Here is a 23,168-nt window from a genome sequence, read left to right as displayed (position 1 = left end):
ACACAAGCCAGATTAGAAACAAACACACGAACGACCACACACACAATGCAGAGATTATTCTGCAAAGGCAAGCGAAAAAGACCCCCCAAAAAAACAAATCAAACAAACAAACAAAAATACGAAAGATAGAGGGGGGAGGTTGATCACGAACATACTGCATGAACGCGAGTGGTGGGGATGACAGGAAATGCGGCGATTTCATGGGTGGCGAAAGGCCAAAAAACATTCGGTGTCTCCGAGAGGGGAAAACAAGAAAGCACATGCCGCCTCGAGCAGTGAGTTTACCAGCGCGTCACCGCTAACAATGATTAACCACCGACCGTCTTCAGCGCAAGGTCATGAACGAAAGCGGGGCCCTTTACCGTATCTGAAGCGCAGGCAGCCTCAGCGACTTTGGGGGGTCCCACAAAAGCCAATGGGGGAGCCCATTTGAGGCGTCCCCTTCCCCGCCAGCGCCTCCCTCCATACACGGCATCGCGTCGTTTCGCGCCAGGTTCATACACGGCGTGTTAACTGTTAGGACTCGGCCTGACGCCGGCACGCGGTGACCCCTGGGCTTATTCCACGAAAATATGGCCAAGCGCGGCAATTTCTAAAAACATGAAAACAAGAAGAGGGCGGCGGCCGTCGGTTTGTGCCGCGCTTCCTGGGCAACCAAAAAATATAAAAGAAAAAAAAGAAGAAAACTATGGAAAGAGAAGCCAAGGAAATCATGAACGAAAAGACAGGAAGGACGCGCGCACATCGTGAGCACTAGCATTGGGGATCACAATGAGAATACAAGACGCCCGAGGCATAAGCCACAACAGACCGCAAAATAAAATACCTGTTACACGCTCGGTTGAAATTGGAAGCTTCGATTTCACATAAAATGGGTATGACATCTGGTGACATAAACAGGCAATAGATACAATGAGGTGTGTTATGCTTGCTGGGCGCTGAGACAAGAAAGTGAGAGAGAAAAAAAATCAAAAATAGGGGGGGGGGCAGGAATGGAAATGTTGGTAATCGGTCGGAAGCGGACGAGAAAATTATAGTGACCACGGAGCATTGCGGTTGGTTCTTGGCGTTTCAATGCACAATTTCACACCTTGAGCAACAGGCTGCCTGTGCACCTCAGACGTACAATGTCTTGCGCGAGAAAGGCTGATGCACACAAAGGGCTTAATGTAAGCATGGGAACCGGACAACAAAACTACAAGGTCTCGTATGTCCCGGGGTCACAATGCCTCAATGGTCATGCAGCGTAAGAATTGCAGTCATCGTTCCAGGACTGTCTTTAAGAGCACCCTTAAGGGTATTGAATTTATAGATTAAGTAGAACGGGCATTGTTATCACTCCCTACAGCTAAAAAACTGCTCTGTAGGAGTGTGACTTTAATGTCATCGAAAGAGTGATTTTGCTTCGCTAGGTGTCTGGACAAGGAAGGTTGAGAGTGCTTTAGTGTGATAGTGGCGAGTGTTAAACCGCATTGGAAAAGCTCCATCAGTCTGTCTATGTACTGCATATTACATCCGCCACACTGCAATAGGTAAACCAAATTGGGCGAGTCACAATCAGATGACCCACGTACAGAATATAGGAAGTCCGGATGCGTGCTGATTGCCACCTCATCGTGGTCTGTACGTGTTTACACACCAAACAACTGCTTTTGGCACACGGCCGGCAGCCTAATTGCTGGGTGTCCCTGTTTTTGGCGTGGACAAGATAATCCCCTATTCTTTTAGCGCGCCTGTGGACTACGTGCGGAGGATCACTGAAAATTTTAGAAAGTCGCTCGCTCGGCTGGAGAATGTTGAAGTGCTTTTTTTCAATTTTATTCACGTTCGGCGGGCTAGTAGTAAAAGTTAAGACTAAATTAGCGCGGGAAATGTTAAGACAAAATTAGCGCGGGAAAAACACGCGCCCACTCTGGGCGCGTGTTTTTCTTCCTTTCTTTCTTCTGTATATTAAAAAAAAGAAATGTTTACTTCATTACCGTAGTGAAAAAGAAAAGAGCCTAACCACACCCCTATGCCTCCTTTGGAGTTGTAGACTGCTGACCTATCTTTCTGTGTATATATATACAAGAAAAGAAAACTTTGAACAAGGTAAAAGCACGATTGTTGCCAACGGTTCAGCAAGTCTGTTTGCTGAAACGTTGGCAACAATTGTGCTTTTACCCTGTTCAGAGTTGGGTTTTCTTGTGTTCACTACCAGTTTCACAGTTCTACTGCTCCCTATATATATGTGTGTATATATATATAAATATATATATATATATATATATATATATATATATATATATATAGCGAATCAGAAAGGGGGGGAATGAGGGGCTCATTGAAATGAAATAGAATAAGGGTTGACATACAAGAAAACCACGGAAAACAAAGGAGAATGCGGTAGCACATAGATACAGATAAACAATTGTTTGAGCAAGAAAGAAAGTGGTGAAACAATGCCCGCCGGTGGGAGCCAAACCCACGAAATCCCGAATACGCGTCTGGGCTGTTTCCCGAACGCTGCCTCGGGTATTTGTGTTGAGGTTTTTTCTTGTTTCCAGCACTTGGGGCGGTGACCAGCGCCACTCGAACTACTCGGGGTAAGGAGACCTTCTTTTTTAACCCCCGGTCAAGGACTCGAGTGTCTACAAAATGTCGATAGTGGTTTACCAGCTCTGAACCCTCTTAAGCTTCCTTCGGCACCAAGACTGCCAGAATAGTGACCTTCGGTATGCATGTAGCGAATCAGAAATGGGAAATAAGGGGCTCGTTGAATTAATACAGAATAAGGGTTGACAGTCTTGCAAACCTCAGAAAGCAAAGGGGAGAATGCGGTAGGTCATAGAAACAGATGGAGAATTTTTTGAGACAGAAAGAAAGTGGTCGAAAAATGCCCGCTGTGTTGGATCCGAACCAACGACCTCAAGAATACGCGTCTTTGGCCATAAAAACCACGCTACCGGCGGGGCTGTTTACCCACCGCTTTCTCGGGTATTTATGTTAAGGTTTATTGTTGTTGTTGTTTCCTGCACTTCCGGGTGGTAGCCAGTGCCGATCGGACTACTCGGGGTGAATGGGAGCTTCTTTTATAACCCAGGCATTTTTTCACCACTTCCTTTCTGTCTCAAAAAATTGTTCATCTGTTTCTAAGACGTACAGCATTCTCCCTTTTTCTTTCAGGGGTTTTCTTGTCTGTCAACCCTTATTCGTTCTAAATTCACCAAGCCTCTCACGTGTATTGTATATATATATATATATATATATATATATATATATATATATATATATATATATATATATATATATCTATATATAGGAAGAAATGCTGCCAGTCTACGACACCAAAGAAGGCATAGGGGAATGGATCGACTGTTTTTTACTATTAGTGACTTTACATTAATCTTTTTATTATTAATTACATGAGAAAGAAAGAAAAACACGCGCCCAGAGTGGGGACCGAACCCACGCCTTTCGATTAGATCTCGAATGCCTTACCAATTCATCTATCTGGGCGACTGTGTTCTCCTTCACATTCTGGGGTATTTATATTTACTATAACTGTATCTCATGCTTGAGGGGGGTAGCCAGCGCCACTCAGACTACACGGCGAGAAGGGGACCTTCTTTTTAACCTCCTAACAGTCTAACCATTCCCCTATGCCTTCTTTGGTGTTGTAGACTGCCAGCATTTCTTCCTGTATTTCCTAACGAGCCCCTCATTTCTAAACCCTATTATCGTGCGAAAGCTTAGCGAGGGCCTCGGTTCTGGCAGCCTTGATGCCAAGGTAGCATAAGAGGGATTCCCGCCAGTTACCCGCTTATGACAGGCTGTAGACGATTGCGTCACGCCCAGGGGGTTGAAAAGAAGGTCCCCTTCTCCCCGTGTAGTCTGAGTGGCGCTGGCTACCACCCTCAAGCATCAGATACAGTTGTAGTACATATAAATACCCCAGAATGTGAAGGAGAACACAGTCGCCCAGATAGCCGAATTGGTAAGGCATTCAAGATCTAATCGAAAGGCGTGGGTTTGGTCCCCACTCTGGGCGCGTGTTTTTCTTTCTTTCTTTCTCACGTAATTAATAATAAAAAAAATAATGTAACGTCACTAATGGTAAAAAACAGTCTAACCATTCCCCTATTCCTTCTTTGGTGTTGTAGACTGCCAGCATTTCTTCCTGTATTTCCTAACGAGCCCCTCATTTCTAAACCCTATTATCGTGCGAAAGCTTAGCGAGGGCCTCGGTTCTGGCAGCCTTGATGCCAAGGTAGCATAAGATAGATTCCCGCCAGTTACCCGCTTATGACAGGCTGTAGACGTTTGCGTCACTCCCAGGGGGTTGAAAAGAAGGTCCCCTTCTCCCCGTGTAGTCTGAGTGGCGCTGCCTACCACCCTCAAGCATCAGATACAGTTGTAGTAAATATTAATACCCCAGAATGTGAAGAACACAGTCGCTCAGATAGCCGAATTGGTAGCGCATTCGAGATCTAATCGAAAGGCGTGGGTTCGGTCCCCACACTGGGCGCGTGTTTTTCTTTCTTTCTCACGTAATTAACAATAAAAAAATGTAAATTCACTAATGGTAAAAAACAGTCTAACAATTCCCCTATGCCTTCTTTGGTGTTGTAGACTGCCAGCATTTCTTCCTGTATTTCCTAACGAGCCCCTCATTTCTAAACCCTATTATCGTGCGAAAGCTTAGCGAGGGCCTCGGTTCTGGCAGCCTTGATGCCAAGGTTGCATAAGAGGGATTCCCGCCAGTTACCCGCTTATGACAGGCTGTAGACGTTTGCGTAACGCCCAGGGGGTTGAAAAGAAGGTCCCCTTCTCCCCGTGTAGTCTGAGTGGCGCTGGCTAAACCCTCAAGCATCAGATACAGTTGTAGTAAATATTAATGTAGTGTTGTTCGGTTTCACCAGATGGCCTTCTGAGTCATTAGACACACAATGGATGGCGCCACTGCGCTCGTGTGTATATAAACGATACGCGCTAATTAAACATGGTTATTGTCATGGATCATACAGTGGTGTAGGATGTTTAGTTATGCGTGTCGCCGTGCCGGCTACACGACATTCTGGCGACGAGGATGTCTTCCACGGGCATTTTGCCACCGCCTCCTTTTCTTGCCACCCCCGGCACGCCCGATGTTCCGTGGGCCCGATGGTTACTCCTCTTCGAGAGGTTTCTGCTGGCGTCCGGAGCGACCGAGCTACCCGCACCCCGTCGCCGAGCCCTCCTGCTGCACTGTCTTGGTACGGAAGGACTGCGAATTTTCGACGCGCTTCCGCCTAGTACGACGCAAACCAAGGCAGAGCTAATGAGTGCTGCACCCGGTGTCACGCCCAAGCCAGATGCCGCCGCTGGAATCATCGGAACCACTGCAGCTACTGGAACACAAGACGGGACCACTGGAGCCCCGCGCCCACCCGACGAGTACGACGTAGCCGTTGAGATGCTTTCGAAGCATTTCGCCGCCCCTTGCAACGTCCGCCTTCAACGCCATCGATTCAGGGAGCGTCGTCAACTGCAGGGTGAGCCCATCACTGATTTCGCCGTAGCGCTTCGGGAGTTAGCAGCTCTTTGCAATTTCGCCACCCAAGCGGACGAAAACCTGTGTGAACAGTTCGTAGCAGGCGTCACGTGCCCGCGGCTGCGAGAGCGATTGCTGCTGGAAGACGGTAACCTTACGTTCGATCATGCTGTCGAGGTAGCACGGCTTCGTGAACAAACCCAGCGTGAATCCGAAGCCTTCGCCAGTCCGGTGCAGCGCATTCAGCAGCACTTGCGAGACAGCTCAGCCAGGCAGGGTCGACGAGATAACGGCGATAATGGCACACGCCTCCCGGGGCGTCGCCACTTCAGCTGCTCACGCGCGTACAGCGCACCTTCGCCTGATGTGAATGCCGCCGCCGCTATTGTGTCCCGGGCCTAGAAATGCAAATGCCTGCGGAAACTGCGGCGCAGCAGGGTGTTCGCCTTCGGAATGTCCCGCGCGCGGTCGCACATGTTTTGCCTGCGGACGCCGCGGCCACTTTAAGAGAGCATGTCGCAGCTACCGTCGCGGCCGAGACGGGTATTCTGCAGAGGTCCATGAAATCGTTCCGGAAGATGATGCTGCCAGTGTCATTAGCATCTTGGCGGTCCGTACTGATAAGAGTACAGGCGTCTACGTGGATGTCAAGGTCGCGCCAGTTACCGCGACGACACGGGTGCATACCATGAACTTCTTGGTTGACACAGGCTCGGCCGTGTCTATTATGGATGAGCACCAATTCCAAGGCTTGTTCGCAAGCGCAATACAACTGACAAGTTCCCATCTTACATTGCTGGATTTTTCGCGCAGGAAGATTCCCGTTCTCGGATCATTTCACGCCATAGTCACGTACAAGGGGAAAGAAGCCATTGTAACTTTTCATGTTATGCCATGTGGTACATCTCTCCTTGGCCTGGATGCTGTTCAAGCCCTTGGTCTTCGCATCATGGGAGAGGAATTGCGCTGCCTGCAAATGTCCACGCAGGAATGCCGAGAGCTTCCAGCTATGAGTTCAGGCCTTCCCCAAAGCACCATGCATACAAAACCCCTCGGCCCTCCCAAGTTTGGTATGCCGCCAACACTGTGGACCAAGTTTGGCCACTTGTTTTTGCCTGGCCTGGGTCTTGTAAGAGGTGTGCAACACAAAGTCAAGATGAAAACCTCCATCGAACCAGTCGCACAGAAGCTGAGGCCCCTACCATTTTCAGTCCGCCAGCCTGTCTCTGACGAGATTGAGAAGCTACTTGCTACTGATGTCATTGAGAGAGTCAATGCTTCCGAGTGGGTATCTCCTATTGTAGCAGCCCGCAAAGCAGATGGTAGCATTCGACTGTGTGTCGATCTCCGGGAACCCAACAAAGCTATAGTAGCAGACAACGTCCCTTTGCCTCATATGGAGGAGCTGCTTCATGCCCTCAATGGAGCACGCTGCTTTTCCAAGGTGGACCTGGCATCAGCCTACTACCAGGTTTTACTCCACCCAGACAGCAGAGACCTAACTTCATTTATAACGCACGATGGCCTCTTTAGATTCAAGAGGGTCTGCTTCGGGTTGGCATCGGCACCAGCTGCGTTTCAGCAGATCATGACGCATATTCTTGGAGGTTGCCAAGAGGTCTTGTGCTACTTGGATGACATAATCATTTTTGGCAAGACGGAGAGTGAACACAGGCAAAACCTGGAGGAAGTGCTGGAACGAATAGCAGGAGCTGGGCTCAAGCTCAACGAAAAATGCGTCTTCAACTTGTCGGAGCTATCGTTCTTAGGACATCGCGTCAGCGCAGAGGGTATAGCACCGCTCCAGGCCAAGGTTTATGCAATCATTAATGCTCCTGCGCCTAAAGATGCAGCCACGTTACGCTCCTTTTTGGGGCTAGTTGAATACTATTCTAAATTCGTGCCGCGACTGGCAGAGGAAGTAGAGCCAATGCGCCGTCTACTTCGCAAAGACGTGCACTTCGACTGCGACGACGCCGCGAAAGAGAGCTTCGCGGGAGTAAAAAGACTTCTAGCATCCCACAAGGTCCTCCGAATGTTTGACCAGACGCTACCGGTCATTGTCGCAACAGATGCTTCTGCGTACGGTCTCGGTGCCGTACTGCAGCAAGTGGAGGGGTCCCATGTGCGGACTGTGGCATTTGCATCGCGGACATTAACAGAGACAGAACGGAAATACTCGGCTGGAGAGCGTGAGGCCCTTGCCTGTCTCTGGGCCTGCAAGAAGTGGCACGTTTACCTCTGGGGCCGATCATTTACGCTACTGACGGATCACCAGGCTTTGGTGGCATTGCTCTCGTCCCGTAGCACAGGACAGCGGCCACTTCGTATCGCAAGGTGGACCGCACGACTGCTGCGCTACAACTTCAAAATACAGTACCGCAGCGGAGCCCACCACCAGGTAGCAGATGCCTTGTCCAGACTGCCCGTGCCAGACACAGAGGGTGGCTTCCAGGTTGATGAAGAGGTTGTGTCCTTGGTTACATCGTCTGTACACTGGGGCAATCTTCAGGTTGCTACCGCTGCGGATGACATACTACGGCAGGTCGTGCACTTTGTCCAGTCATCATGGCCAACAAGGAAAAGACTTGCCGCAGAACTGACGCCGTACTACGAAATACGAGACGAGCTCTCGGTAGTAGATGGGTTGGTTCTGCGCACAGAACGCATTGTAGTGCCTGCCAAGCTAAGGGATACATTCATCCAGTTAGCTCATGAGTCGCACCCGGGAATTGTGAAGACTAAGCAGCGCATCAGGGAAAAGTACTGGTGGCCCTGCCTTGACAAGCATGTGGAGGCCGCCGTCCGTAGCTGCAGCGTCTGCCAAGCCTCGGACAAGAGTGTCAAGAACTGGCAAGCATTACTCCAGCCTGTCCCGCTTCCTGACAGGCCCTGGGACAAAATATCCATAGACATATGGGCCCCTTTGAACGTGCACCGGCTGACTGTCGATTTGTCATCGTGGTAGTGGACTACTACTCCAGATGGCTGCACAGTCTCCGGGGGGGGGGGGTCAGCATGCCTCCTCATACGCCAAGCCCACCACGGCCTCCACCAACGGGGACCACGACCTCAGGACTGGGTGCTGATCGTGTCCACGAACCACAGGCCTTCCATCAGCCAGAGGAGCAGCCGTTGCCCCTCCGTCGCACTACACGGGAGCGAAGACCACCAGAGAGACTCAGGGACTATGTGCGGTGACTTGTTTACAGTGGAGACTTTACTATAATTTTACTGTCACGGGTAGTGACTATTTCTGTTCATGCACATAATCTGTGTTCTGTTAAAGGAGGGGGTAGATGTAGTGTTGTTCGGTTACACCAGATGGCCTTCTCAGTCATTGGACACACAATGGAGCCACTGCGCTCGTGTGTATATAAACGATACGCGCTGATTAAACGGGATATTTGTCATGGATCATACAGTGGTGTAGGGTGTTTACTTTTGCGTGTCGCCGTGCCGGCTACACGACAATTAATACCCCAGAATGTGAAGGAGAACACAGTTGGCCAGATATCCGAATTGGTAAGGCATTCGAGATCTAATCTAAAGGCGTGGGTTCGGTCCCCACTCTGGGCGCGTGTTTTTCTTTCTTTCTTTCTCACGTAATTAACAATAAAAAAATGTAAATTCACTAATGGTAAAAACAGTCTAACAATTCCCCTATGCCTTCTTTGGTGTTGTAGACTGCCAGCATTTCTTCCTGTATTTCCTAATGAGCCCCTCATTTCTAAACCCTATTATCGTGCGAAAGCTTAGCGAGGGCCTCGGTTCTGGCAGCCTTGATGCCAAGGTAGCATAAGAGGGATTCCCGCCAGTTACCCGCTTATGACAGGCTGTAGACGTTTGCGTCACGCCCAGGGGGTTGGAAAGAAGGTCCCCTTCTCGCCGTGTAGTCTGAATGGCGCTGGCTACCACCCTCAAGCATCAGATACAGTTGTAGTAAATATAAATACCCCAGAATGTGAAGGAGAACACAGTCGCCCAGATAGCCGAATTGGTAAGTCCTTCGAGATCTAATCGAAAGGCGTGGGTTCGGTCCCCACTCTGGGCGCGTGTTTTTCTTTCTTTCTTTCTCATGTAATTAATAATAAAAAAAATAATGTAACGTCACTAATGGTAACAAACAGTCTAACCATTCCCCTATGCCTTCTTTGGTGTTGTAGACTGCCAGCATTTCTTCCTGTATTTCCTAACGAGCCCCTCATTTCTAAACCCTATTATCGTGCGAAAGCTTAGCGAGGGCCTCGGTTCTGGCAGCCTTGATGCCAAGGTAGCATAAGAGGGATTCCCGCCAGTTACCCGCTTATGACAGGCTGTAGAAGTTTGCGTGACGCCCAGGGGGTTGAAAAGAAGGTCCCCTTCTCCCTGTGTAGTCTGAGTGGCCCTGGCTACCACCCTCAAGCATCAGATACAGTTGTAGTAAATATAAATACCCCAGAATGTGAAGGAGAACACATTCGCCCAGATAGCCGAATTGGTAAGGCATTCGAGATCTAATCGAAAGGCGTGGGTTCGGTCCCCACTCTGGGCGCGTGTTTTTCTTTCTTTCTTTCTCACGTAATTAATAATAAAAAATAATGTAACGTCACTAACAGTAAAAAACAGTCTAACCATTCCCCTATGCCTTCTTTGGTGTTGTAGACTGCCAGCATTTCTTCCTGTATTTCCTAACGAGCCCCTCATTTCTAAACCCTATTATCCTGCGAATGCTTAGCGAGGGCCTCGGTTCTGGCAGCCTTGATGCCAAGGAAGCATAAGAGGGATTCCCGCCAGTTACCCGCTTATGACAGGCTGTAGACATTTGCGTAACGCCCAGGGGGTTGAAAAGAAGGTCCCCTTCTCCCCGTGTAGTCTGAGTGGCGCTGGCTACCACCCTCAAGCATCAGATACAGTTGTAGTAAATATAAATACCCCAGAATGTGAAGGAGAACACAGTCGCCCAGATAGCCGAATTGGTAAGGCATTCGAGATCTAATCGAAAGGCGTGGGTTCGGTCCCCCCTCAGGGCGCGTGTTTTTCTTTCTTTCTTTCTCACGTAATTAACAATAAAAAAAATGTAAATTCACTAATGGTAAAAAACAGTCTAACAATTCCCCTATGCCTTCTTTGGTGTTGTAGACTGCCAGCATTTTTTTCTGTATTTCCTAACAAGCCCCTCATTTCTAAACCCTATTATCGTGCGAAAGCTTAGCGAGGGCCTCGGTTCTGGCAGCCTTGATGCCAAGGTAGCATAAGAGGGATTCCCGCCAGTTACCCGCTTATGACAGGCTGTAGACGTTTGCGTCACGCCCAGGGGATTGAAAAGAAGGTCCCCTTCTCCCCGTGTAGTCTGAGTGGCGCTGGCTACCACCCTCAAGCATCAGATACAGTTGTAGTAAATATAATTACCCCAGAATGTGAAGGAGAACTCAGTCGCCCAGATAGCCGAATTGGTAAGGCATTCGAGATCTAATCGAAAGGCGAATGTTCGGTCCCCACACTGGGCGCGTGTTTTTCTTTCTTTCTCACGTAATTAATAATAAAAAAAATAATGTAACGTCACTAATGGTAAAAAACAGTCTAACCATTGCCCTATGCCTTCTTTGGTGTTGTAGACTGCCAGCATTTCTTCCTGTATTTCCTAACGAGCCCCTCATTTCTAAACCCTATTATCGTGCGAAAGCTTAGCGAGGGCCTCGGTTCTGGCAGCCTTGATGCCAAGGTAGCATAAGAGGGATTCCCGCCAGTTACCCGCTTATGACAGGCTGTAGACGTTTTCGTCACGCCCAGGGGGTTGAAAAGAAGGTCCCCTTCTCCCCGTGTAGTATGAGTGGCGCTGGCTACCACCCTCAAGCATCAGATACAGTTGTAGTAAATATAAATACCCCAGAATGTGAAGGAGAACACAGTCGCCCAGATAGCTGAATTGGTAAGGCATTCGAGATATAATCGAAAGGCGTGGGTTCGGTCCCCACTCTGGGCGCGTGTTTTTCTTTCTGTCTTTCTCACGTAATTAATAATAAAAAAAACATGTAACGTCACTAATAGTAAAAAACAGTCTAACCATTACACTATGCCTTCTTTGGTGTTGTAGACTGCCAGCATTTCTTTCTGTATTTCCTAACGAGCCCCTCATTTCTAAACCCTATTATCGTGCGAAAGCTTACCGAGGGCCTCGGTTCTGGCAGCCTTGATGCCAAGGAAGCATAAGAGGGATTCCCGCCAGTTACCCGCTTATGACAGGCTGTAGACGTTTGCGTCAAGCCCAGGGGGTTGAAAAGAAGGTCCCCTTCTCCCTGTGTAGCCTGAGTGGCGCTGGCTACCACCCTCAAGCATCAGATACAGTTGTAGTAAATATAAATACCCCAGAATGTGAAGGAGAACACAGTCGCCCAGATAGCCGAATTGGTAAGGCATTTGAGATCTAATCGAAAGGCGTGGGTTCAGTCCCCACTCTGGGCGCGTTTTTTTTTCTTTCTTTCTCACGTAATAATAATAAAAAAAATAATGTAACGTCACTAATGGTAAAAACCAGTCTAACCATTGCCCTATGCCTTCTTTGGTGTTGTATACTGCCAGCATTTCTTCCTGTATTTCCTAACGAGCCCCTCATTTCTAAACCCTATTATCGTGCGAAAGCTTAGTGAGGGCCTCGGTTCTGGCAGCCTTGATGCCAAGTTAGCATAAGAGGGATTCCCGCCAGTTACCCGCTTATGACAGGCTGTAGATGTTTGCGTCACGCCCAGGGGGTTTAAAAGAAGGTCCCCTTCTCCCCGTGTAGTCTGAGTGGCGCTGGCTACCACCCTCAAGCATCAGATACAGTTGTCGTAAATATAAATACCCCAGAATGTGAAGGAGAACACAGTTGCCCAGATAGCCGAATTGGTAAGGCATTCGAGATCTAATCGAAAGGCGTGAGTTCGGTCCCCACTCTGGGCGCGTGTTTTTCTTTCTTTCTGTCTCACGTAATTAACAATAAAAAAAATGTAAATTCACTAATGGTAAAAAACAGTCTAACAATTCCCCTATGCCTTCTTTGGTGTTGTAGACTGCCAGCATTTCTTCCTGTATTTCCTAACGAGCCCCTCATTTCTAAACCCTATTATCGTGCGAAAGCTTAGCGAGGGCCTCGGTTCTGGCAGCCTTGATGCCAAGGTAGCATAAGAGGGATTCCCGCCACTTACCCGCTTATGACAGGCTGTAGACGTTTGCGTAACGCCCAGGGGGTTGAAAAGAAGGTCCCCTTCTCCCCGTGTAGTCATAGTGGCGCTGGCTACAACCCTCAAGCATCAGATACAGTTGTAGTAAATAATTATGTAGTGTTGTTCGGTTACACCAGATGGCCTTCTGAGTCATTGGACACACAATGGATGGCGCCACTGCGCTCGTGTGTATATAAACGATACGCGCTGATTAAACGGGGTTATTGTCATGGATCATACAGTGGTGTAGGGTGTTTACTTTTGCGTGTCGCCGTGCCGGCTACACGACATTCTGGCGACGAGGATGTCTTCCACGGGCATTTTGCCACCGCCTCCTTTTCTTGCCACCCCCGGCACGCCCAATGTTCCGTGGGCCCGATGGTTACGCCTCTTCGAGAGGTTTCTGCTGGCGTCCGGAGCGACCGAGCTACCCGCACCCCTTCGCCGAGCCCTCCTGCTGCACTGTCTTGGTACGGAAGTACAGCGAATTTTCGACGCGCTTCCGCCTAGAACGACGCAAACCAAGGCAGAGCTAACGAGTGCTGCACCCGGTGTCACGCCCACGCCAGATGCCGCCGCTGGAATCATTGGAACCACTGCAGCTACTGGAACACAAGACGGGACCACTGGAGCCCCGCGCCCACCCGACGAGTACGACGTAGCCGTTGAGATGCTTTCGAAGCATTTCGCCGCCCCTTGCAACGTCCGCCTTCAACGCCATCGATTCAGGGAGCGTCGTCAACTGCAGGGTGAGCCCATCACTGATTTCGCCGTAGCGCTTCGGGAGTTAGCAGCTCTTTGCAATTTCGCCACCCAAGCGGACGAAAACCTGTGTGAACAGTTCGTAGCAGGCGTCACGTGCCCGCGGCTACGAGAGCGATTGCTGCTGGAAGACGATAACCTTACGTTCGATCATGCTGTCGAGGTAGCTCGGCTTCGTGAACAAACCCAGCGTGAATCCCAAGCCTTCGCCAGTCCGGTGCAGCGCATTCAGCAGCAGTTGCGAGACAGCTCAGCCAGGCAGGGTCGACGAGATAACGGCGATAATGGCACACGCCTCCCGGGGCGTCGCCACTTCAGCTGCTCACGCGCGTACAGCGCACCTTCGCCTGATGTGAATGCCGCCGCCGCTATTGTGTCCCGGGCCTAGAAATGCAAATGCCTGCGGAAACTGCGGCGCAGCAGGGTGTTCGCCTTCGGAATGTCCCGCGCGCGGTCGCACATGTTTTGCCTGCGGACGCCGCGGCCACTTTAAGAGAGCATGTCGCAGCTACCGTCGCGGCCGAGACGGGTATTCTGCAGAGGTCCATGAAATCGTTCCGGAAGATGATGCTGCCAGTGTCATTAGCATCTTGGCGGTCCGTACTGATAAGAGTACAGGCGTCTACGTGGATGTCAAGGTCGCGCCAGTTACCGCGACGACACGGGTGCATACCATGAACTTCTTGGTTGACACAGGCTCGGCCGTGTCTATTATGGATGAGCACCAATTCCAAGGCTTGTTCGCAAGCGCAATACAACTGACAAGTTCCCATCTTACATTGCTGGATTTTTCGCGCAGGAAGATTCCCGTTCTCGGATCATTTCACGCCATAGTCACGTACAAGGGGAAAGAAGCCATTGTAACTTTTCATGTTACGCCATGTGGTACATCTCTCCTTGGCCTGGATGCTGTTCAAGCCCTTGGTCTTCGCATCATGGGAGAGGAATTGCGCTGCCTGCAAATGTCCACGCAGGAATGCCGAGAGCTTCCAGCTATGAGTTCAGGCCTTCCCCAAAGCACCATGCATACAAAACCCCTCGGCCCTCCCAAGTTTGGTATGCCGCCAACACTGTGGACCAAGTTTGGCCACTTGTTTTTGCCTGGCCTGGGTCTTGTAAGAGGTGTGCAACACAAAGTCAAGATGAAAACCTCCATCGAACCAGTCGCACAGAAGCTGAGGCCCCTACCATTTTCAGTCCGCCAGCCTGTCTCTGACGAGATTGAGAAGCTACTTGCTACTGATGTCATTGAGAGAGTCAATGCTTCCGAGTGGGTATCTCCTATTGTAGCAGCCCGCAAAGCAGATGGTAGCATTCGACTGTGTGTCGATCTCCGGGAACCCAACAAAGCTATAGTAGCAGACAACGTCCCTTTGCCTCATATGGAGGAGCTGCTTCATGCCCTCAATGGAGCACGCTGCTTTTCCAAGGTGGACCTGGCATCAGCCTACTACCAGGTTTTACTCCACCCAGACAGCAGAGACCTAACTTCATTTATAACGCACGGTGGCCTCTTTAGATTCAAGTGGTCTGCTTCGGGTTGGCATTGGCACCAGCTGCGTTTCAGCAGATCATGACGCAAATTCTTGGAGGTTGCAAAGGGGTCTTGTGCTACTTGGATGACATAATCATTTTTGGCAAGACGGAGAGCGAACACAGGCAAAACCTGGAGGAAGTGCTGGAACGAATAGCAGGAGCTGGGCTCAAGCTCAACGAAAAATGCGTCTTGAACACGTCGGCGATATCGTTCTTAGGACATCGCGTCAGCGCAGAGGGTATAGCACCGCTCCAGGCCAAGGTTGATGCAATCATTAATGCTCCTGCGCCTAAAGATGCAGCCACGCTACGCTCCTTTTTGGGGCTAGTTGAATACTATTCTAAATTCGTGCCGCGACTGGCAAAGGAAGTAGAGCCAATGCGCCGTCTACTTCGCAAAGACGTGCACTTCGACTGGGACGACGCCGCGAAAGAGAGCTTCGCGGGAGTAAAAAGACTTCTAGCATCCCACAAGGTCCTCCGAATGTTTGACCAGACGCTACCGGTCATTGTCGCAACAGATGCTTCTGCGTACGGTCTCGGTGCCGTACTGCAGCAAGTGGAGGGGTCCCATGTGCGGACTGTGGCATTTGCATCGCGGACATTAACAGAGACAGAACGGAAATACTCGGCTGGAGAGCGTGAGGCCCTTGCCTGTCTCTGGGCCTGCGAGAAGTGGCACGTTTACCTCTGGGGCCGATCATTTACGCTACTGACGGATCACCAGGCTTTGGTGGCATTGCTCTCGTCCCGTAGCACAGGACAGCGGCCACTTCGTATCGCAAGGTGGACCGCACGACTGCTGCGCTACAACTTCAAAATATAGTACCGCAGCGGAGCCCACAACCAGGTAGCAGATGCCTTGTCCAGACTGCCCGTGCCAGACACAGAGGGTGGCTTCCAGGTTGATGAAGAGGTTGTGTCCTTGGTTACATCGTCTGTACACTGGGGCAATCTTCAGGTTGCTACCGCTGCGGATGACATACTACGGCAGGTCGTGCACTTTGTCCAGTCATCATGGCCAACAAGGAAAAGACTTGCCGCAGAACTGACGCCGTACTACGAAATACGAGACGAGCTCTCGGTAGTAGATGGGTTGGTTCTGCGCACAGAACGCATTGTAGTGCCTGCCAAGCTAAGGGATACATTCATCCAGTTAGCTCATGAGTCGCACCCGGGAATTGTGAAGACTAAGCAGCGCATCAGGGAAAAGTACTGGTGGCCCTGCCTTGACAAGCATGTGGAGGCCGCCGTCCGTAGCTGCAGCGTCTGCCAAGCCTCGGACAAGAGTGTCAAGAACTGGCAAGCATTACTCCAGCCTGTCCCGCTTCCTAACAGGCCCTGGGACAAAATATCCATAGACCTAATGGGCCCCTTTGAACGTGCACCGGCTGACTGTCGATTTGTCATCGTGGTAGTGGACTACTACTCCAGATGGCTGCACAGTCTCCGGGGAGGTCAGCACTGCCTCCTCATACGCCAAGCCCACCACGGCCTCCACCAACGGGGACCACGACCTCAGGACTGGGTGCTGATCGTGTCGACGAACTACAGGCCTTCCATCAGCCAGAGGAGCAGCCGGTGCCCCTCCGTCGCACTACACGGGAGCGAAGACCACCAGAGAGACTCAGGGACTATGTGCGGTGACTTGTTTACAGTGGAGACTTTACTATAATTTTACTGTCACGGGTAGTGACTATTTCTGTTCATGCACATAATCTGTGTTCTGTTAAGGGAGGGGGTAGATGTAGTGTTGTTCGGTTACACCAGATGGCCTTCTGAGTCATTGGACACACAATGGATGGCGCCACTGCGCTCGTGTGTATATAAACGATACGCGCTGATTAAACGGGGTTATTGTCATGGATCATACAGTGGTGTAGGGTGTTTACTTTTGCGTGTCGCCGTGCCGGCTACACGACAATTAATACCCCAGAATGCGAAGGAGAACACAGTCGCCCAGATAGCCGAATTGGTAAGGCATTCGAGATCTAATCGAAAGGCGTGGGTTCGGTCCCCCCTCAGGGCGCGTGTTTTTCTTTCTTTCTTTCTCACGTAATTAACAATAAAAAAAATGTAAATTCACTAATGGTAAAAAACAGTCTAACAATTCCCCTATGCCTTCTTTGGTGTTGTAGACTGCCAGCATTTTTTTCTGTATTTCCTAACAAGCCCCTCATTTCTAAACCCTATTATCGTGCGAAAGCTTAGCGAGGGCCTCGGTTCTGGCAGCCTTGATGCCAAGGTAGCATAAGAGGGATTCCCGCCAGTTACCCGCTTATGACAGGCTGTAGACGTTTGCGTCACGCCCAGGGGATTGAAAAGAAGGTCCCCTTCTCCCCGTGTAGTCTGAGTGGCGCTGGCTACCACCCTCAAGCATCAGATACAGTTGGAGTAAATATAATTACCCCAGAATGTGAAGGAGAACTCAGTCGCCCAGATAGCCGAATTGGTAAGGCATTCGAGATCTAATCGAAAGGCGAATGTTCGGTCCCCACACTGGTTTTTCTTTCTTTCTTTCTCACGTAATTAATAATAAAAAAAAATAATGTAACGTCACTAATTGTAAAAAACAGTCTAACCATTGCCCTATGCCTTCTTTGGTGTTGTAGACTGCCAGCATTTCTTTCTGTATTTCCTAACGAGCCCCTCATTTCTAAACCCTATTATCGTGCGAAAGCTTACCGAGGGCCTCGGTTCTGGCAGCCTTGATGCCAAGGAAGCATAAGAGGGATTCCCGCCAGTTACCCGCTTATGACAGGCTGTAGACGTTTGCGTCAAGCCCAGGGGGTTGAAAAGAAGGTCCCCTTCTCCCTGTGTAGCCTGAGTGGCGCTGGCTACCACCCTCAAGCATCAGATACAGTTGTAGTATATATAAATACCCCAGAATGTGTAGGAGAACACAGTCGCCCAGATAGCCGAATTAGTAAGGCATTTGAGATCTAATCGAAAGGCGTGGGTTCGGTCCCCACTCTGGGCGCGTTTTTTTTTCTTTCTTTCTCACGTAATAATAATAAAAAAAATAATGTAACGTCACTAATGGTAAAAAACAGTCTAACCATTGCCCTATGCCTTCTTTGGTGTTGTATACTGCCAGCATTTCTTCCTGTATTTCCTAACGAGCCCCTCATTTCTAAACCCTATTATCGTGCGAAAGCTTAGTGAGGGCCTCGGTTCTGGCAGCCTTGATGCCAAGTTAGCATAAGAGGGATTCCCGCCAGTTACCCGCTTATGACAGGCTGTAGATGTTTGCGTCACGCCCAGGGGGTTGAAAAGAAGGTCCCCTTCTCCCCGTGTAGTCTGAGTGGCGCTGGCTACCACCCTCAAGCATCAGATACAGTTGTAGTAAATATAAATACCCCAGAATGTGAAGGAGAACACAGTTGCCCAGATAGCCGAATTGGTAAGGCATTCGAGATCTAATCGAAAGGCGTGAGTTCGGTCCCCACTCTGGGCGCGTGTTTTTCTTTCTTTCTGTCTCACGTAATTAACAATAAAAAAAAATGTAAATTCACTAATGGTAAAAAACAGTCTAACAATTCCCCTATGCCTTCTTTGGTGTTGTAGACTGCCAGCATTTCTTCCTGTATTTCCTAACGAGCCCCTCATTTCTAAACCCTATTATCGTGCGAAAGCTTAGCGAGGGCCTCGGTTCTGGCAGCCTTGATGCCAAGGTAGCATAAGAGGGATTCCCGCCACTTACCCGCTTATGACAGGCTGTAGACGTTTGCGTAACGCCCAGGGGGTTGAAAAGAAGGTCCCCTTCTCCCCGTGTAGTCATAGTAGCGCTGGCTACAACCCTCAAGCATCAGATACAGTTGTAGTAAATAATTATGTAGTGTTGTTCGGTTACACCAGATGGCCTTCTGAGTCATTGGACACACAATGGATGGCGCCACTGCGCTCGTGTGTATATAAACGATACGCGCTGATTAAACGGGGTTATTGTCATGGATCATACAGTGGTGTAGGGTGTTTACTTTTGCGTGTCGCCGTGCCGGCTACACGACATTCTGGCGACGAGGATGTCTTCCACGGGCATTTTGCCACCGCCTCCTTTTCTTGCCACCCGCGGCACGCCCGATGTTCCGTGGGCCCGATGGTTACGCCTCTTCGAGAGGTTTCTGCTGGCGTCCGGAGCGACCGAGCTACCCGCACCCCTTCGCCGAGCCCTCCTGCTGCACTGTCTTGGTACGGACGGACAGCGAATTTTCGACGCGCTTCCGCCTAGAACGACGCAAACCAAGGCAGAGCTAACGAGTGCTGCACCCGGTGTCACGCCCACACCAGATGCCGCCGCAGGAATCATCGGAACCACTGCAGCTACTGGAACACAAGACGGGACCACTGGAGCCCCGCGCCCACCCGACGAGTACGACGTAGCCGTTGAGATGCTTTCGAAGCATTTCGCCGCCCCTTGCAACGTCCGCCTTCAACGCCATCGATTCAGGGAGCGTCGTCAACTGCAGGGTGAGCCCATCACTGATTTCGCCGTAGCGCTTCGGGAGTTAGCAGCTCTTTGCAATTTCGCCACCCAAGCGGACGAAAACCTGTGTGAACAGTTCGTAGCAGGCGTCACGTGCCCGCGGCTACGAGAGCGATTGCTGCTGGAAGACGATAACCTTACGTTCGATCATGCTGTCGAGGTAGCTCGGCTTCGTGAACAAACCCAGCGTGAATCCCAAGCCTTCGCCAGTCCGGTGCAGCGCATTCAGCAGCAGTTGCGAGACAGCTCAGCCAGGCAGGGTCGACGAGATAACGGCGATAATGGCACACGCCTCCCGGGGCGTCGCCACTTCAGCTGCTCACGCGCGTACAGCGCACCTTCGCCTGATGTGAATGCCGCCGCCGCTATTGTGTCCCGGGCCTAGAAATGCAAATGCCTGCGGAAACTGCGGCGCAGCAGGGTGTTCGCCTTCGGAATGTCCCGCGCGCGGTCGCACATGTTTTGCCTGCGGACGCCGCGGCCACTTTAAGAGAGCATGTCGCAGCTACCGTCGCGGCCGAGACGGGTATTCTGCAGAGGTCCATGAAATCGTTCCGGAAGATGATGCTGCCAGTGTCATTAGCATCTTGGCGGTCCGTACTGATAAGAGTACAGGCGTCTACGTGGATGTCAAGGTCGCGCCAGTTACCGCGACGACACGGGTGCATACCATGAACTTCTTGGTTGACACAGGCTCGGCCGTGTCTATTATGGATGAGCACCAATTCCAAGGCTTGTTCGCAAGCGCAATACAACTGACAAGTTCCCATCTTACATTGCTGGATTTTTCGCGCAGGAAGATTCCCGTTCTCGGATCATTTCACGCCATAGTCACGTACAAGGGGAAAGAAGGCATTGTAACTTTTCATGTTACGCCATGTGGTACATCTCTCCTTGGCCTGGATGCTGTTCAAGCCCTTGGTCTTCGCATCATGGGAGAGGAATTGTGCTGCCTGCAAATGTCCACGCAGGAATGCCGAGAGCTTCCAGCTATGAGTTCAGGCCTTCCCCAAAGCACCATGCATACAAAACCCCTCGGCCCTCCCAAGTTTGGTATGCCGCCAACACTGTGGACCAAGTTTGGCCACTTGTTTTTGCCTGGCCTGGGTCTTGTAAGAGGTGTGCAACACAAAGTCAAGATGAAAACCTCCATCGAACCAGTCGCACAGAAGCTGAGGCCCCTACCATTTTCAGTCCGCCAGCCTGTCTCTGACGAGATTGAGAAGCTACTTGCTACTGATGTCATTGAGAGAGTCAATGCTTCCGAGTGGGTATCTCCTATTGTAGCAGCCCGCAAAGCAGATGGTAGCATTCGACTGTGTGTCGATCTCCGGGAACCCAACAAAGCTATAGTAGCAGACAACGTCCCTTTGCCTCATATGGAGGAGCTGCTTCATGCCCTCAATGGAGCACGCTGCTTTTCCAAGGTTGACCTGGCATCAGCCTACTACCAGGTTTTACTCCACCCAGACAGCAGAGACCTAACTTCATTTATAACGCACGGTGGCCTCTTTAGATTCAAGAGGGTCTGCTTCGGGTTGGCATTGGCACCAGCTGCGTTTCAGCAGATCATGACGCAAATTCTTGGAGGTTGCAAAGGGGTCTTGTGCTACTTGGATGACATAATCATTTTTGGCAAGACGGAGAGCGAACACAGGCAAAACCTGGAGGAAGTGCTGGAACGAATAGCAGGAGCTGGGCTCAAGCTCAACGAAAAATGCGTCTTGAACACGTCGGCGCTATCGTTCTTAGGACATCACGTCAGCGCAGAGGGTATAGCACCGCTCCAGGCCAAGGTTGATGCAATCATTAATGCTCCTGCGCCTAAAGATGCAGCCACGCTACGCTCCTTTTTGGGGCTAGTTGAATACTATTCTAAATTCGTGCCGCGACTGGCAGAGGAAGTAGAGCCAATGCGCCGTCTACTTCGCAAAGACGTGCACTTCGACTGGGACGACGCCGCGAAAGAGAGCTTCGCGGGAGTAAAAAGACTTCTAGCATCCCACAAGGTCCTCCGAATGTTTGACCAGACGCTACCGGTCATTGTCGCAACAGATGCTTCTGCGTACGGTCTCGGTGCCGTACTGCAGCAAGTGGAGGGGTCCCATGTGCGGACTGTGGCATTTGCATCGCGGACATTAACAGAGACAGAACGGAAATACTCGGCTGGAGAGCGTGAGGCCCTTGCCTGTCTCTGGGCCTGCGAGAAGTGGCACGTTTACCTCTGGGGCCGATCATTTACGCTACTGACGGATCACCAGGCTTTGGTGGCATTGCTCTCGTCCCGTAGCACAGGACAGCGGCCACTTCGTATCGCAAGGTGGACCGCACGACTGCTGCGCTACAACTTCAAAATATAGTACCGCAGCGGAGCCCACAACCAGGTAGCAGATGCCTTGTCCAGACTGCCCGTGCCAGACACAGAGGGTGGCTTCCAGGTTGATGAAGAGGTTGTGTCCTTGGTTACATCGTCTGTACACTGGGGCAATCTTCAGGTTGCTACCGCTGCGGATGACATACTACGGCAGGTCGTGCACTTTGTCCAGTCATCATGGCCAACAAGGAAAAGACTTGCCGCAGAACTGACGCCGTACTACGAAATACGAGACTAGCTCTCGGTAGTAGATGGGTTGGTTCTGCGCACAGAACGCATTGTAGTGCCTGCCAAGCTAAGGGATACATTCATCCAGTTAGCTCATGAGTCGCACCCGGGAATTGTGAAGACTAAGCAGCGCATCAGGGAAAAGTACTGGTGGCCCTGCCTTGACAAGCATGTGGAGGCCGCCGTCCGTAGCTGCAGCGTCTGCCAAGCCTCGGACAGGAGTGTCAAGAACTGGCAAGCATTACTCCAGCCTGTCCCGCTTCCTGACAGGCCCTGGGACAAAATATCCATAGACATAATGGGCCCCTTTGAACGTGCACCGGCTGACTGTCGATTTGTCATCGTGGTAGTGGACTACTACTCCAGATGGCTGCACAGTCTCCGGGGAGGTCAGCACTGCCTCCTCATACGCCAAGCCCACCACGGCCTCCACCAACGGGGACCACGACCTCAGGACTGGGTGCTGATCGTGTCGACGAACCACAGGCGTTCCATCAGCCAGAGGAGCAGCCGGTGCCCCTCCGTCGCACTACACGGGAGCGAAGACCACCAGAGAGACTCAGGGACTATGTGCGGTGACTTGTTTACAGTGGAGACTTTACTATAATTTTACTGTCACGGGTAGTGACTATTTCTGTTCATGCACATAATCTGTGTTCTGTTAAGGGAGGGGGTAGATGTAGTGTTGTTCGGTTACACCAGATGGCCTTCTGAGTCATTGGACACAGAATGGATAGCGCCACTGCGCTCGTGTGTATATAAACGATACGCGCTGATTAAACGGGGTTATTGTCATGGATCATACAGTGGTGTAGGGTGTTTACTTTTGCGTGTCGCCGTGCCGGCTACACGACAATTAATACCCCAGAATGCGAAGGAGAACACAGTCGCCCAGATAGCCGAATTGGTAAGGCATTCGAGATCTAATCGAAAAGCGTGGGTTCGGTCCCCCCTCAGGGCGCGTGTTTTTCTTTCTTTCTTTCTCACGTAATTAACAATAAAAAAAATGTAAATTCACTAATGGTAAAAAACAGTCTAACAATTCCCCTATGCCTTCTTTGGTGTTGTAGACTGCCAGCATTTTTT

The 23,168-nt window shown here is 50.6% G+C and overlaps 1 non-coding gene and 3 pseudogenes across 1 annotated transcript; all 4 read left to right on the top strand.

Annotated features, from left to right (window-relative positions):
* Positions 1-5,068: 5,068 nt before the first annotated feature.
* LOC144142138 (uncharacterized) lies at positions 5,069-6,348 on the top strand (annotated as a pseudogene).
* A 5,057-nt stretch (positions 6,349-11,405) lies between these two features.
* Positions 11,406-11,477, top strand: Trnai-uau (transfer RNA isoleucine (anticodon UAU)). The gene has a single exon. It is a non-coding gene; the product is annotated as a tRNA-Ile (tRNA).
* Positions 11,478-12,824: 1,347 nt separating this feature from the next.
* Positions 12,825-14,798, top strand: LOC144142137 (uncharacterized; annotated as a pseudogene).
* Positions 14,799-18,843: 4,045 nt separating this feature from the next.
* Positions 18,844-20,817, top strand: LOC144142136 (uncharacterized; annotated as a pseudogene).
* Positions 20,818-23,168: the final 2,351 nt, after the last annotated feature.

This window comes from Haemaphysalis longicornis, unplaced genomic scaffold (genome assembly GCF_048455015.1).
Source record: "Haemaphysalis longicornis isolate Haplotype H1 unplaced genomic scaffold, Haemaphysalis longicornis Haplotype H1 scaffold_6, whole genome shotgun sequence".
Taxonomy (NCBI): domain Eukaryota; kingdom Metazoa; phylum Arthropoda; class Arachnida; order Ixodida; family Ixodidae; genus Haemaphysalis; species Haemaphysalis longicornis.
The sequence above is the reverse complement of the archived record's forward strand: the minus strand, read 5'-3'. Positions and strand labels throughout refer to the sequence as shown.